This window comes from Pleurodeles waltl, chromosome 11 (assembly GCF_031143425.1).
Source record: "Pleurodeles waltl isolate 20211129_DDA chromosome 11, aPleWal1.hap1.20221129, whole genome shotgun sequence".
Classification (NCBI taxonomy): Eukaryota; Metazoa; Chordata; class Amphibia; order Caudata; family Salamandridae; genus Pleurodeles; species Pleurodeles waltl.
In genome coordinates, this window is record NC_090450.1 from 617,072,467 (window position 1) to 617,089,201 (window position 16,735).

A 16,735-nucleotide genomic window follows, 5' to 3' on the forward strand; every position below is an offset into this window, starting at 1 on the left:
CGAAACTCCCATGGTGAGCATGGTTATTTTTGTTTCCAAAAAGACAATCATGCTTTGAGATTTTCTTTTTGAAAATAGAAAGTTGTGAGTCTGCCATATGACTCCATCATATTGACAGAAATCCATCAAACTTACAATGCATTGACAGTTACTGCAGTGACGATGGTTCTTGACAGTGCTAGTAATGCCAACTGGGCCAATGGACATTTGTAAATTTGACAGGCGAACACTCCCTCTGGGTGATGGAATAGGTTACTCTGTTGCCCTGACAGAGTTAACCCTGTCTGCCAAAACATAAATTAAGTCCTTTAGGGATGCATTCCCTGCTACAGAAGAGACCAAAAGTCAGTTCTAAATGTGTGCTATTGGTTGTGAGTGGTGGTCACCGGCACTCATTATTGGGGAACAAAGCTTATATTTTGTCTTTAGTCTTGACTCGGAGCAAAAAAGATAATAGAAGACAAAGGAACAATAATGCAAGGTATAGGGAATGGAAGAAATCATGATACAAAAGAAGATACACAGGAAGTGTAGAGGAGTGGAAGGAAGGAACATTAGGTGTATTCAAGACTGGGCAGACTCGTTATTCAGCCGTCACAGCATTTCCCATCTTAAACAGCAGGAAAGCTGGAAAATTATTGCCTCACGCACTTAATATTTTAGTTTAACAAATTAAGCTCTGCCCAAAGTTGACAGCAATATGACTAAGCAAATCACTCATCTTATAAAGGTAACATGTTAACCAGAATTACGTATCAAAAGGGACTTCAGTAGGACAAGCGGTTGGGAGAAGCAGTCAATGTAAAAACCTGAACTAGATGTAAGGGTCCAAGGCAAAGCATAATCAACACGAGATTGAAAAAGCAACCCAGTCCTAAAAGCAAAAGTGAACTGTTACTTCATGAGATAACAAGAATGGCTCTACCTACAGACAAGTTATGGAGTACCTCTTCAGTAACAGCGATGGGGGGTGTAAACAATGAGAATAGTAAATATAAAAAATAAAAAAATAATGTGAAGCTTCTTTTTGTTGAATAAGAATGGTTGAGCTTTTCAGGGATCATGCAACTTCAAGTTTTCTCATTTTCCACGGGAGCTGATAGGAACCAGGCAAAAATATTTCCAAACACGTTTAAAGTTGCAAAAGGCTGTATGTTCAAAATGCTAGTGCCAGTACCATGACCGACTAAACTTATGATTCTCTGAAGGTGAAGGCCCTTGAAGGGTGAGGCCATTATGCAGAATTGGGTAGTAGTTGATTATGTATTCTCATTCTCTTGATGCTTTTTTTTTTTTTTTTTTTACAAAGTGGGAAAGGTCAGTGTCAGGTTGCCTTGTTGAAGGACCTGACACACCTAATTAAACAGCCAAGTTCATGGCCTTATGGAATTTCAGCTGGTTGTGTTTAGCTCTAATAGAGATGGAGAGAAAGCTTCAGATGCTGGTGGCCTGGCTGGTGGTTTCCTTGATGCTAAAGCAGTAAATAATACTTTTTCCTCCTCATCGTCAACTTTGTAAAGACCGCTCATACGCTGCAGGATGCTGAAAACGTTGTTTATTGCACAAGTATAAAGAGTACTGGTACAAAAGGGGCACATGTAATAAGTGGGCTTTCAAGGCACAGCTGTTCAAAAGTAGGTATATTAAAGTTTGCAATGATGACCACAACGAGCAGCGACCAGTCGGCTTGCGTTCCTGCATCAACTGAGTGTGTCTGCTGAAATTCTGACCTGGCTGTTCCATACTGCAAGCACGAGGCGCATTTGATTACAAACCTACAGCATCTCAATATATCACATCACCCTTCTCCCAACAATAAACAAAAAAATAAAGAAATCAAAGAAATCAAAGAAACAAATTACAATGATGTGGAGCTGAAAGCGGAAAAGTACTCATGTGCAAACTGTGCATATTTTAAGAAAAGCCTGCATGCAGTGGAAACCCCACAAATAGCATCTAGAATCTGAAAGAAAAGTGAACATTAATGCATAACAAAATCTTTTAATTTCTAAGGTATTTTCACCTCTCGTGGCCTCACACATCCTGCTGATGCTAAGCGACTTGCTCAATGGCTGCCAACACTAGTACCTCCATCAGACACTGAGTCATCACTACTAACTCTTGCCAGAGAATTACCTACAGGTTGTACTCACTGTGCCCAATCTAGGTCAACGCCAGCACCCTTCTTGCCTCTGATGCTGGTCAATTGCTGTGTCAGTTTCACTAAGTGCCTCTTAGTCCACCAGCTTTTGTTTTCTAACAAAGCTGCACCTTTGCCAATTCTGCAAACCTTTATTGGAGATGAAAAAACGAACTCACCCTTAATAGGTCTTTTGATCAGGGCCTAATCACCAACCAATATCTCAGAATGACCAGTATGACCTCTGTCAAATTTGTGTTTCATTTTGGCTTGTTTTATGACCACTATTGAAGCGACATCTTTTTAGACTGTTGTATCACACAAACTTCATTTTCCATGGCATGTTCTTCCTTTAAACAAGTGAGAAAAGCAGAATGGTCCTTTCTGCCTCGCAATAACTGAAATGGCATGACCCCAGTGCTGCAATGTGGCATGGTGTTGTAATCCCACACCTTAAGTTTGAGAAATTATTTTACGTCCATACCTGATGTGAGAGCAGTCTGTATCCCCTCTTTAATTATTTTGTTACCTCTTATAGGCCATTTGAAAATAGCGAGTACAGAGCAACACACAAGTGCTTGTCATCCTGTCTGACAAAGAATTCACACATTTGCTCTGATACAAAATGTGTGCTGTTGTCTGTAACCAAACACCTGGGCAGCCCTTCTATAAAGAGCACTTGCTCCAAAAACTTTGTCACAACAATTGTAGAGGGTGAATCGTCGAAGGAAAAATACAGGCATTTTGAAAAATAGTCAACCAGGAGATTGGCATACATCGTATCCTCTGGTAGGGAGACATATGGTCCAGAAAAGGCAAGGCCTAAATTCTACCAAGCTGCATCAGGACATGGAACAGGATGTAGGGGTGTTGTGTTCATGTTCCAATGACTGAGACAGCAAGCACTAAGGACACCTATCAATTATTAGTTTCACATGTGCATTGAGAGGGGGCCACCAATAGTGCTGTTTTGTGCGCATGCATGTCTTAGTTGTACCCACGTGACCCCAGTGTGCCTTGGAAATGATTAGATTGCACATGTTAGCTGGAGGAACATGTAAATCACCTCTTTATACCAGACCATTACCTACTGATAGTTTGCCTGCAACCTGGGCAGATGTTTCCAAATCACCTCCAAACACCTGACCTCAGGCCAACCTTGCACAATATGTTTGCTGACTTTCTTCACGACATCATCATGTTCACAGGCATCTAACCACTCGTCCGTAATCAACAAAGCATCACACGCATGCACGACATCCACTGAAGCAATGCACTCAATATCATCCATGCCAATTTCTTCATCCATATCTGGTAATCTCATGCGGGAAAGACAATCTACCCGGAAATGTTTCCTGCCTGCCACACGTCATAAGACACAAGTGTATTCATGCAATTTGGATATCAACCTGATCAATCTTGCTGGAACATTTTTGTGAATGCCCCCTGTAAATCTTTAGACCAAGGACTTATAATCAGTATGCAGCTCGAACATTCAACCCCAAACATACATTTAGAGTTTTTTGACTTTTTGGATTGCCCATTTGAAAGCTAGAGCTTCATTTTCAATTGTACTGTACTGCCTTTCAAATTGTCTCAACAACCTGGAGTCAAAAACAACAGCATGGTCTTTGCCTCCCGCTATTTGACCTAGGACCACCCGAAGACCTTGGAAACTGGCGTCTACCATAATTACAGAAGAGCAATTTTCTCGATACATGCAAAGAGCTGGTGCGTTTACTATTAAACCTTTCACTTTGTCAAAAGCAGACTGCTTCTCCTCTGCCCCTTTCTTAGACAAGTCCTCAAGGGCTCAGCTGCCAGAGCATACTCGGACAAAAACTGCATAGTACTCTGCAAGCCCTGAAAAGAGGCACAAAGCTTCTGTAACAGCAGGTCTACTTGCCTCCTTAATGGCCTTTATCAAAGAAAATGTGGGTATTATACCCAATGGAGATATGGCATGTCCTAGGGATACCAGGTAATTGGTGGCAAATTTACATTTGTCTCACCTGAGTTTCATCCCTCTGTGCAATAACACAGATAAAACTTTCTCTAACTTGTAACTGTGTTCCTCTAGAGACTCAGCAGACACCAGTATGTCCTGGTAAGCTTGTACCCCTTTGAGATCAGCAAACAGATCATCCATAAGCTTCTGGAACACACTGGCAGCTGGTGCTAAACTGAACAGTAGCCTCATGTATTTGTAAGCCCCAAACGGTGTAACAAAAGTTGTCAGCTCCTGTGACTCTTTGTCCAATGCAACCTGCTGGTCAGCGGACCTCAAATTGATTATGGAAAACCACCTCGCTCCACCCAAATCTGCGAACATCTCCTGTATTTTAGGTAGAGGATGGCAGTCTACCGAAATGTTAGCAATAAACGTGCGTAAATCAGCACACAATCTAATCTTGCCTGATTTCTTACAAGTGATTCAAATTGGAGCTATGAACTGAGAGGTCTTGACAGTTTCTATGATACCTTGAGCACGTAGATCTTTTAACATTTGCTTTAGTTCTTCCCTGACACTCAACAGAACCTCTCGAACCTTGTGACCAAATGGTTGCGTTTTAGGTTTAACTCTGATATGATGTATGAAGCCTTTATCTGTACCCATCTGTTCGCGAAATAGTTCCTTGAACTTGGACAAGATGGCTTCAACTGGTTCCTCCAGACAAGACCCACTGGCATATCATCCACAGCCACAGGATTCTTTTAGCCAGGTATAAGATACAATCCCATTTTTGTAAGATCTGCCAACCAATAACATCCTTGCGCTTGATGGCAACATACACTTTGGTCTAAATTTCCCTGCCCAAACAATTTACCTTGACCAAAAAGTAGCCTAACATTTCAATATCTTTTTCAACAAAAGCTTTGGGGCACACATATGGTGGAGTGAGTGGTCTGTTTCTGCCCCACTTGTCGTAAAAACTGATGTCCCTAAGAATGGTGATCGACTAACCAGAGTCCGCCATGACCTGTAAAATAATGTTATCAATGTATGCATCACAAGTGGGACCTTTAACTGCAGTGCCAACAGCATTAGATTCTATGGTAAGTACAACATTTCTAATGGAATCTGCACACAAGTTGATTTCCACATTGACATTACAGATTCATACAGGATTTTTGCCACTCTTGCACACCACCTGAAATAGTCCCCTTTTCTTATATAACAGGCAACGCTAGCTAACAGCGGGGCATCCCACAAAGTTGCTAAGGTGGTTCTTGGAAACATATCTGTAATAGCCCGCTGAATCTCTTTTTGTGTTTCCTTTTTGTACTTTCCTTCTGGTATGAACTGCACACATGGAGTCTGCAACTTGGTCCGGAGTCCTCTCTAAAATGGTATTGACTGATGTTTCAGCATTTAGGACCTTTAACAAAACTAGTGACTGTTCCATGCTTTTTGCTAAGTCTAAAACCTCAGTGAGAGTAGGGTTTCAATCGCTCCTGAATTTTCTTGGAGGCACAATTGAACACAAACAGGTCACAAATGTACATATAAAAATTTCAACCAAATTTAGCAGCGAAAATCCTGAGAGCAGACACGTATTCCTCCACTCCTTTCAATTTGAGCTGCTTGCATTTGAAAAAGATGTGTCTCTCCAGCTTGATGCTGGGATCATTTGAGAATTGTTTACGTAACCATTAAATTTCATCCAAGTATATTTTCCATTAGTCATCACCAAACTGACCTCGGGGAGCTGAAATGGGTGGTAAATTATAAAAATGAGTTGATCTGTCTGACCCAAACTGCTTAAAAAGAATGCAATTTTGTGTTCAGGGCTATATTTGCCTTCACTGATGGCCACAAGATGGTTCTCTAAAAGATGCAACCACTGTGACCACTTAATGGTTGGTTTTCCAGAGTGCACTAGAAAAGAAGTTGGTTGTTCTATTGCACTGAAGCCATGATAGTCAGAGGAAAATTTCAAAACCAACAATGAAGGAATCACACAAAGCAGAAACCATGTAGGTAAATAAGGAAAACCTCCAAAGTATGTCAAAGTACTACACACCTCACTGTGCTGGAAGGCGCCAGCAGACTGACCTGCAAAAGCTTGACAGCAAAGAAATACGCCAGAAAACTGCCCAAAAAGCTTAAAACATGTACCAAAGATGAGGCATTTAAGCAGTCTGGAGGACCACTGGCTTATTGCTGAGGAGCTAAACACAGCGCAAGCTCACCGGCATAAGCAGCATTGAAAGGATATAATTTGCCTGAATCCAAAAGGGTCACTGTGTGTGACGTCACACACATCAGCATCACGATGTGAGGCAACAGAGATGAGATGCAGGGAGGAGGTGTGCTAGGAAGCCATATCCTAGCAACAATCGGCCCTTGCAGCAGAGCTTACAGGATCATGTTAGGCGCCATATCCTAGTAATGCCAGAGCTGCTGGAGTGAGTAGGTGTGGGTGGGGTGATTACCAAATCTCCTGTGCGTCGGCATTCAGCCCCGCTCAATAGCTGGCTGATGGTGCAGAATGGACCTCAGGGTAACAACGTTGGTCCTGTGCTGACACCGCAGCTGCTGGACAGTGATGTCAGAAACAGGAATACAGTCAAAATTCGGCAAAGGTGCCGAAATAGTGTTGGTGGGCAAGAGCTAAGATCATCACCAAATGTAGTAAGTAGACTTACAAGATGAAGTTGTTCAAAAGTAGGTTTATTAAAGCCTACAGTCACGCCCACGATGAGCAGTGACCAGCTGATTTCTGATTTAGATTCCTGCATCAACTGACTCTCTGCTGGAATCCTCACCTGGCTCTTCCAAACTGCAAGCCTGAGGTGGAGTTGAGTACAAACATGTAACATCGCAATGTATTACAGCACAAAAATAACTGTCACGGAAGGGCCTGGAACACCCCTACAACTTTTTGATGTCACTGTGTTCCATGCTCCTTCAGTGACATCACCACACTGTGTTTGGCAGCCTCGGAGATTGTCAAGCTCAGAAGGGGATAAGCTCTAACACCACAGCCTTACAGAGCAGCGAGCAATGGCTGAATGTAAAGCCTGGGTGCAAGTTATAGCTACCATACTGTCCAAGCGACAGTGGTTTTTTATCATCCCCCCTCCCGGTATACTGACCAAATGCAGGGTAACTGCTACAACATTGCACAAGTGATGTAGGGATATTCTTTACCCCCACTTCTGTGAAGGGTGTGGGTTGCTATTTGATGGGAGACTGCTCATGCACTCCCAGCTTCTCCAAGGGTGGGGGGACGGGTTCCTACCCATCTAATTATCCATCTTTGCCAAGCATGTGTGGAGGTATTTCTTTGCCACTTTGCCACATTAGAGCCCAAACTACCAATATTTCCAAAGGGTGGGGTGCTTGTCAGTCATTCATATGCCCCTTGCAGTGCCAAATTCATGACAGCAACCTCCAACACCAGCTCCCTACCCAAAGGCTAGTAGGCTAAATGAAAGCCTCCCCTGCCTTGCACCAGACCGGGTGGAGGCAATTGTTGCACTACCACCACCTTGAAAAAGGTGGATATGTGGTTTTGTCACCCCACTGCCTCCCTTCCACATCCAACAGAGGGATGTATGTTTTCCATCATCACATGTTCAAGGGCAAAGGAACTAATTGTATAGGGTGCGACCAGAAGCTGACAGCTGTCTCGCTTCCCAATGTGCATTTGCAAATAGGCTGTCACAGTCTCCCTTCGCCATTGGGCATATTGTGTACTGGGCAGCTGGACAGCAATAAGCTGTCCCAGCCTATCTTCACCCTCGTTTTACTGCGGATGAAGCAGGGCCATTCAACTTCAGAGCCACCATGCTGCCCTATTTACAAATACGCAAAAGGAAGCTAAGGGCCCCCTTAAATGTTATGCTTTGGGCAAGGATGGGTGGTTTGTCAATACTGTACCACATGGTCCTTGGGCAAGGGTTTAAAAGCTCCCATGGTTCTGCCCCCTCCTTTGGTCTAAGAAGGAGGAAGGTTATAGTAAAGACACTTCTCCATTTGTTTAATATCACTCCAGCATTCACAAACAAAGGATGGAAATAAGGAAAATGTTTTACCATGGGCAGTGCAGGAGCTGTGTGTTCTTATATGCAAAGGATCTGTCATTATTGCATATCCTGATCAAGTGGGCCACTATGCTAGATTTATATCACATTTCACTTCTGTGGTCATTCCTAGTATATCTGAAGAGCGCTTCACAGTATCTGCATGTGACATCTGAAGTAAAATTCTCTTTGTCTATTTTCCCTGCTGTCTTTTGTAATGTGACTCTAGTATCTGGTGTATGTGTTGTTTTTCTGTAATTTATTTTCCTTATGACTTCCATTTTTTGTTTTTTATTTTTGATGCTTCCTTTATCATTTCCCCACAGAAAGTGAGTGTTTTAAGATTTTTCAAATGCGGTAACTGTGATAATAGCACTTGTAAGCATCCAACCAGAGTCCTACATCCCAGCAGCCATCATTGCTGCCTCCTGTAAACACTACACACAGTCACAGGGAGGCGCTCTCCATTAAGAATCTCACTTCAGAGGACGGCCTCTGCAATGTTAGGAGCTGAAATGAACTACAGACAAGCACGGTTTTCCTGACCTTGTCTACAACCCGTCAGTTGATTGATTAAGTGAGTCAACTGACCGAGTTGGTAGCTTCTCTGGTGCACACCCATATGGGGAGGTCACGTCTGTACTGGCAAACTTCCTTAGCCACACCCTCTTCCCTTTAAATAACATTGTGAAACCTAGTATGACTCTACTGGAAGATTTGTTCCTTTTGAACAAGTGTCTCTAAGGATTTAGGCATCACTGGCCATTATCCATATTATGAACACACGGATCTCAAATTTGACTGCTGAAACATATTGTTTAGTATGCGCACCTTCAATACTGATGTCTTTGGCACCACAATCCATAACCTCTGTATGATGTACCACATTAGACCTTTGCGCCTCAGAACTGTCTTGGGTGTGGCCTGCACACCTGCTTGCACATTCTTGTGCTCGGGTTGCACACTTTCTTCCTTGACATTTTAAAGGGGCAAGAACTAAACAGTCTCAGTCAGCATTTTAGGTGTTGAGACATGCTTTGTGTACAGGTTTGTATGGTTTGAATGAGAACAATCACCTTGACATGAGACCAGGCTTTGCTTATTGTACAAACAACTTCACATGAGTCAGTTCTTTGCTTGCTGTACAAAGTGCTAATTGTGTAGGTGTGTCTCATAAGAGACCTTAGGCAACCTGTCCAGTGATATTGCTTCATCTTTTCCAACAGATGGTGAGCGTCTACCTTTCCCCACAGATGGTGAGCGAGCGACCTTTTCTGTGTTATCTTGCCATGTTTATTTTAGTTTGATCCTATGGCCGATCCCCTTCCCCTGGGATTGTCAGCTTGCCTTTAACTCTGGTAGTCAGTAACGGCTCGGTCACCACTAGGATTTTTGGGTTCATGCTACCTCCACAATCACGCATACTAAAGAACTGCACTTTTGGAATTCTATGAGTTCTGACATCATCCTTGCATTTGTGCAAGGCAGAGAAACGGGGTTTAGGACTTAGTACTCGAACCCTGGTGTCACTGCAACAACTGGAGGAGAAGGGCACACTACGAGAACCCATTTCATTACATGTTCACCTATATATTTTGGTTACCAATTATGAATGCATATTATTGGGTATAGGTACACATGGGAGACACCCTCCCAAGCGCTGCTTTTCAGATGGGCCTCATGAATTTGAAACATGTTGGCGCTCCTTAACTTTGGACTAAAAGTCCATTACTTTTAACAAGTACAGGGGATGATTCATTTCTATAAGCAGTCACTAACATTGCCCTGATTTAGTCTTAGCGATATACCAGTAGATACAAACTTTTCAAGTAGACTTCATCCTTACTGAGAACTGTGTCTCGCTTGGTTGTATTACTAAATATGGACACCAACAATATTGCGGGACAAGAATATTGAGGACAGAATATCTAGGGACAAAGTATTGAAAGGTAAATGCATATAGAAAAGTATAGATTTACTATTCCTAACTCCATATCAATGTAACTTGAAGATATATGTACAGTCTAGCTACATATATATGGAGCTAGGTATACTAAATCTAGAATTATTTACCTTTTTGATCTCGATATTCTGTCCTCTACTTTATAATGAATTGATTTTGTGGTTTCGATATTCAGGGGGTACACCGCACCTTGTGTTACTCATGTTTGGTCTAATACCATCACAGCCTTTAAGATTGGGACATTTTGGGGGGTCATTACAACCTAGGCAGACTTGCAAGAAGACAGCCGAGGCTGGGGGAGACACAATACCGCCATTGCCGGTGGTATTCCTGGCTCCCAATTATGACATTTCCGCTGGGCCAGCGGACGGTAACAGTGTTACCATCCGCTGGCCCAGCGGAAATGTCACATCAACATTGCTGCCGGCTCGTAATAGAGGGGTTTAGACTATACCCCTTGTTATTGTTCAGTAGTGAGGGGCCAAAAGGAAACTTTAGACTACCCGACTTTCTAGAAGTTGGTGGGTTAAGTTTTTGACAAACAATACCACCTAGCCAGCGGGTAGGAGGTGTAATTTGACTCCACTTTGTCCAAAGGGGGGAAGGGGATCAATGTTAGGCCTCAAACCTTACTCAACGATGTCTGTTGTACTGCATCCACACACCTTGCCCAAGAGAAGTACATTAAGACGCTCAGTGCAGCTAACAGTCTCATTGCCCTCAGTGCATTTGTGAACAAGGGACTGCTGCCAGCAGTAAAACCCCATCTTCATCCTCGTTACTTTTCCCAAACTGCCCACTTATGCATCATACAGTATTGGCTTTCCGATTGTGCTGCTCTGTTTTTATATTTGTATTCCTTCCACTGTTCACAAACATTGGGATTGTTGGAGCATGTGAATGCTAGTGTGCTTGAATCCAAGAGGCACATGCACAGTTTTAGAATTTTCCATTTTACACTAAGGATTCACAGTACTTTCCAGGTTATCAAAAAGAATTACAGAATGGTGGAAATTACCATCTTTCGTTGGTGCTCACTGGATTTTTGCCTCAAGTATTTTGCCTGCTGTAGCTCTGTACACTTTGCCACAGCTAAATGGGATAACATGTTTCCGCTCCCCCTTTCGATATGATGAAATTGTCATACCCTCATTGGAATCTTTAACTTATCTATAAGTCTCTAGTGTATTTGTACTTAAGAGTACAAAGAGCATCTAATTTAACCCCCTCGGTGCCTTGGATGAGGTGATCTTGTCCCAGCACACGGTTCCCGTGTGGATGGGATGAGACCACCTCGTCCTGCACCTGGCCCACGGGGGGAGTGCTAGTGCCCCCCGTGGGCCCCTCACCCACACACCCCGGTAGGGGATGGAAGGGGAATCTTTTCCCCTTCCACCCCCGACCCCCCCCCCCTCAGCAATCTGATGACGTCAGCGCACTCACAGCACGCTGGAAGCCATTTGCTTTCAACGCGTCGAGGGAAAGGACCACAACGAGGTGAGTCCTTCCCTTTCTTGGGGGGAAAACAGACACGTGGGAAATGGAACGGGTTTTTCCTTTCCCCCGTACCTGTTTTCAGTGGAAACCACTAGACCACCAGGGATTTCATTTTCCTTATGTTTTTTGGGAGCGACCCTGTGGGCAAGGGTCGCTCCCCTAGGGGCCATAAAATAATCCTATTTTGCCCCCCCCCCCCCCCCCCCCCCTGGGGGCAGATCGGCCGTTTTTTTGGCCGATCTGCCCCCGGGGGGGGGGGGGGGGGTCGAAAACCACTAGGCCACCAGGGATTTTACTTTCCTTATGTTTTTGGGCAGCGACCCCATAGGCAAGGGTCACTGCCCCGGGGGCAATAATTTTTTATATGTTACGGCCCCCCCTGGGGCTAGATCTGCCATGTTTTTATCCGATCTGGCCCCCGGGGGGGTCGAAACCCACTAGGTGCCAGGGTTTGTGTGGTGTGTGTTTTGTGTGTTTGGGAGCACCCCTTGGGCAAGGGTCGCCCCCCCGAAGGGGGGAAATTTCATATTGCCCATTTCTGCCTCCCTTGGGGGCAGATGGGCCTATTTTTGTAGGCCCATCTGCCCCCAAGGAAGGCAGAAACCACCAATATGCCAGTTTCCCCCCCCCCTTTTTTTGTTTTGTGCTGGGGGTGCACCGAGCTGTAGGCCATTTCTGCCCCACTTGGGGGCAGATCAGCCAATTTTATTTGCGCCCATCTGCCCCCAAGGGGGACAGAATCCACTTAGGCACCAGTAATCCTGTATGTGTGTGTGTGTGTGTTTTGTTGGGGGGCGGCACCTTTGGCAAGGGTCGCTCCCCAAAGGGGGCACGTTACTGATGGCCATTTCTGCCCACCTTGGAGGCAGATCGGCTATTTGTTTTTAGGCTCATCTGCCCCCAAGGGGGGCAGAAGGCACCAAGATGTCAGAGATTTTTTTTTTTTTGGTTCCCTTTGTCTTTTTGTGTGCTGGGGGCACCCCCATTTGCCCCCTTTGGGAAGGGTCGCCACCCCCAAACAGGGTTCAAAGCTGTTGGCCATTTCTGCCCCCATCGGCCTATTTCTTTTTAGGCCCATCTGCCCCCTAGGGGGGCAGAAGCCACTGAGGCACCAGGGACAATGTCTAAGTTCTTGGTGGCGGGGTGTTTGTCAACTGGCAAAGTATTTGTATTTGTGATTATAACAGTTTGTTTCTTCTTTTTGTTCTAGTTCAAAGCTTTTGCTTCCTTTGCTGTGGATCCTTGCGGTTTTGGCAGTAGTTGTCCTGCAGTTTGCATAGTTGCATGTTTTAGGTAAGTGAAAGCAATTTAGTCTAAAGGAGTATTGTTGACATGCATGAATGGCATGTTTGTAGGTGGTGTACTAAATGCAATATTGTGTGTGAAATTGTCCTTAGATTTGAGCACATTGATATTTGTGTTGTCATATGTCTAATTTGCTTTCATTGGTGATTGCTGTGTCTGTGCAGAGTAGTTGCTGTTGAGTAGCTTTTTCAGGCAAGTGAGTGGTATAGTTTTTTAGTACATAACTCTTTGTGATAAAGCTACACTTTGTTTATTACTTATTTTAGTGCTAGTTTTTATTGGCAATCCATTTGTTGTTAGTGAGGATCATAGCTAGCCGCAGAGTTCAGCTCAGCAGGTTGTTGGCATGCTCTTTGAATTGTCTTCAGACCATGATTACGAGACTGCCTCTACATCTGAGGCAGAGGAGGAAGTGAGATATTCTGGCAGTGAAATTTCTGTTTCAGAGGATTCTTCTGATGAGGAAGCCACTCTCAGTGCAAATGAAGGGCCTGTTTTAGAGGAGGACATTGATGTGCCAAGCGTGCAGCAGCCTCGGGCTGAAGGGTTTCCCATTAGAAGACCTGACACCTGGATTGCCCCAAACATGGAGCAGCCACAGTTACCTGCATTTACTGGTCTCCCAGGGTGTAGAGTCAATACGGAAAACTTTTGGCCTGTCCATTTCTTTCACTTCTTTATGGACAATGTATTTGTGGAAGAGATTGTGGAGCAAACTAATTTGTATGCAGAGCAATTTTGAGGGACAACGCTGCCAGACTTAGGCCTCAGTCTAGAGCTACTCAGTGGGTTCCCACATATCTGGAAGAGATGAAAAAGTTTTTAGGTTTGACTTTTTTGATGGGGTTGATCAGGAAGCTGTCACTGGCTTCTTATTGGTCTACTAGTCCCTTGATGGCAACGGCTATATTTCCTGCAACTATGGCACGTAATCGCTATTTGTTTCTTCTTCGTATGCTGCATTTTGTAGACAATGCTTTAGCCTTGCCACAAGATCATCCTGATTGTGACCGTCTTTTTAAGATTAGGCCTGTCCTTGATCATTTTGTAGATCAGTTTTCAGAGGTCTATGTTCCAGGTAAAGAGATAAGTGTGGACGAGTCTTTGGTCCTTTTCAAGGGGCGTTTAGTTTTTAAGCAGTACATTCCTAGTAAGAGGGCATGGTATGGGATTAAATTGTATATGCTGTCAGTAAGCAGTACTGGATACGTGTATAATTTTTGGGTCTACACTGGTAGGGATTCCAGTATTGACCCTCCTGGTTGTCCGGCCACTTTTGGAGTTAGCAAAAAAGTGTGGTAACTTGGTAGACTACTGTTTAATAAAGGTCACCATTTGTACGTAGATAATTTCTACACTGGAGTGCAGTTGTTCAAGGAGTTGTTTAGAGTGGACACTGTTGCTTGTGGCACAATCCGTTCTAACCGGAAAGGCTATCCAAGGGAGCTTGTCTGTAAAAAACTTGAGAGGGGACAGTGCAGTGCCTTGCAGAATAATGAGCTGCTAGCTCTGAAATTTTCAGACAGGAGGGATGTGTACATGCTATCTACAATCCATGATGAGAGTACTTCCCATGTGACTGTTTGGGGTCAGGTTGCAGAAGTGTACAAACCTGCGTGCATTTTGGACTACAATAGGCACATGGGTGGTGTTGATAGAGTAGATCAGAGGTTAGAACCTTACACTGCTCTTCGAAAGTCTTACATGTGGTATAAAAAGTTGGCCCTACATTTCTTTCATTTGGCAACTTTTAATGCTTTTATTGTGTTCAAGGATTGTTTCCCTGAGTCAAGGATGAAATTTGTTAAATTTCAGGAGTAGTGATAGAGAGCCTTATTGTGGTGGAACAGGCAAGAGTTTCTAGAGTAGCAGTGGTGGAGGATGTGGCTAGATTGAAAGATCGGCACTTTCCAGATCACATTCCTCCCACTCCCAAAAAACACTTGCCCACAAAGAAATGTAGAGTATGTGCCCAAAGAGGTATCCAGAGGGAGAGCCGGATGTACTGCCCCGATTGCCCTTCAAAGCCTGGGCTGTGTGTGGCCGGCTGTTTTAGAAGTTACCACACCAAGATACATTTTTGGGAAATACTGTGAGCGTAAACTGCCTATTTTATATTTTCATATGTTCAGTTTCACGGTTGGCATTACTGTCATGTATTTAGTTAGAGCTTTTGTGTTTGTAGTTTTGTACTTATTTTATAATTAGTTAGTGGTTTCTTTGTTGTTTATAAAAAGAAAAACAGTGATGGCGGTGTGCATGGGGTGGCGCTTGGCTGGCAGTATGGGTGGGGTGGCGATAGGCTGGCGGTGTGCGTGGGGTGGCGCTCGGCTGGCGGTGTGCTTGGGGTGGCGCTTGGCTGGCGGTATGGGTGGGGTGGTGCTTGGCTGGTGGTATGCATGGGGTGGCGCTTGGCTGGCGGTGTGCTTGGGGTGGCACTTGGCTGGCGGTGTCCATGGGGTGGCACTTGGCTGGTGGTGTGCTTGTGGTGGTGCTTGGCTGGCGGTGTGCGTGGGGTGGTGCTTGGCTGGTGGTGTGCATGGGGTGGCGCTTGGCTGGCGGTGCCAGCCAAACGCCAGTCCACACACTCATCAGCTGGTGTGATTGCTGTATCAGGCATGTGGTCGTATGAAAGTGATGGGCCCTTGAGTGGCGCTGTCTGTCGATGCGAGTGTTGTAATGTGCTGGGCCCGTGGCTGGCGGCGTGAATGGTCTTGTGCATGTCATGTATGAAAGGTGTGTGAATGGACTGTAAAGCGGTTGGTGCCTTGCCGTGGCTTTACAGCTCACGAGCTGTGAGTCATTGGTTCAGTGTTTTGGCATTTCAGTTATTAACAGTGCATATCACTTTTGTGAAATCTCTTCTTAATAAAATTTGATCTACTGAAGCATCACTCACCCTCGTACCAAATCCAATCAGTATGTGTGGTAAAATATAAAAAACCTGCTCCGCTGTAATCAGGCGTCGCAGCACACTTGTGACACGCTAGGTGTCTCAGGTGGGACCCCAATGATGAAGCATGCCACCAACTTGGTTGGTGGGTGAGGGGTCTTTTTCACATAACCTAAGTGCGTTTCTTTTCACAATGTTAGTGTTTGGCACATCACAGACATATATGGACACATCAAAATGATATATTACAAAACTACCTTTGTTTGGGGGGGAGGAGGCACCTATGTTTTTGGTCCTGGGTGTAGCCTTAATCTAGGGAAACCTACCAAACCCAGACATTTTTTAGAACTAGACACCCCAAGGAGTCCAGGGAGGTGTGGCTTGTGTGGATCCCCCAACATTTTCTTACCCAGACTTCTCTGCAAACTGCAAAATTTGCTTGAAAAAGCATACTTTCCTGACTTTTCTTTGTACGATCACCGCTCCAGCAGAAGAATCCTATTCCCCAGCGTTCCCCTCAGTCTCCCAAGTAAAATGACACTTCACTTGTGTGGGTCCCCAAAGCAGAGTCAGCCTAAAGATGTATGAAAGAAGAATATATGCTTATCACCTCGCTGTGCTATCCTCTCAATCTCTACAAGTTTGTGGCCTTTTTCTGTTGCAGGCACCTGGCCCACCCACACAAGTGAGGTATAATTTTTATCAGGAGACTTGGGGGAACGCTGGGTGGAAGGAAATTTGTGGCTCCTCTCAGATTCCAGAACTTTCTGTCACCGAAATGTGAGGAAAAAGTGTTTTTTTAGCCACATTTTGAGGTTTGCAAAGGATTCTGGGTAACAGAACCTGGTGAGAGCCCCACAAGCCACCCCATCTTGGATTCCCCTCGGTCTCTAGTTTTCAAAAATGC

At 44.5% G+C, this 16,735-nt stretch overlaps 1 protein-coding gene across 1 annotated transcript in view; it reads right to left on the reverse strand.

Moving 5' to 3' along the window:
- LOC138265930 (guanylate-binding protein 1-like) overlaps positions 1-16,735 on the reverse strand; it is a 149,357-nt gene that overhangs the window by 21,016 nt on the left and 111,606 nt on the right. The gene's annotated exons all lie outside the window — the stretch shown is intronic.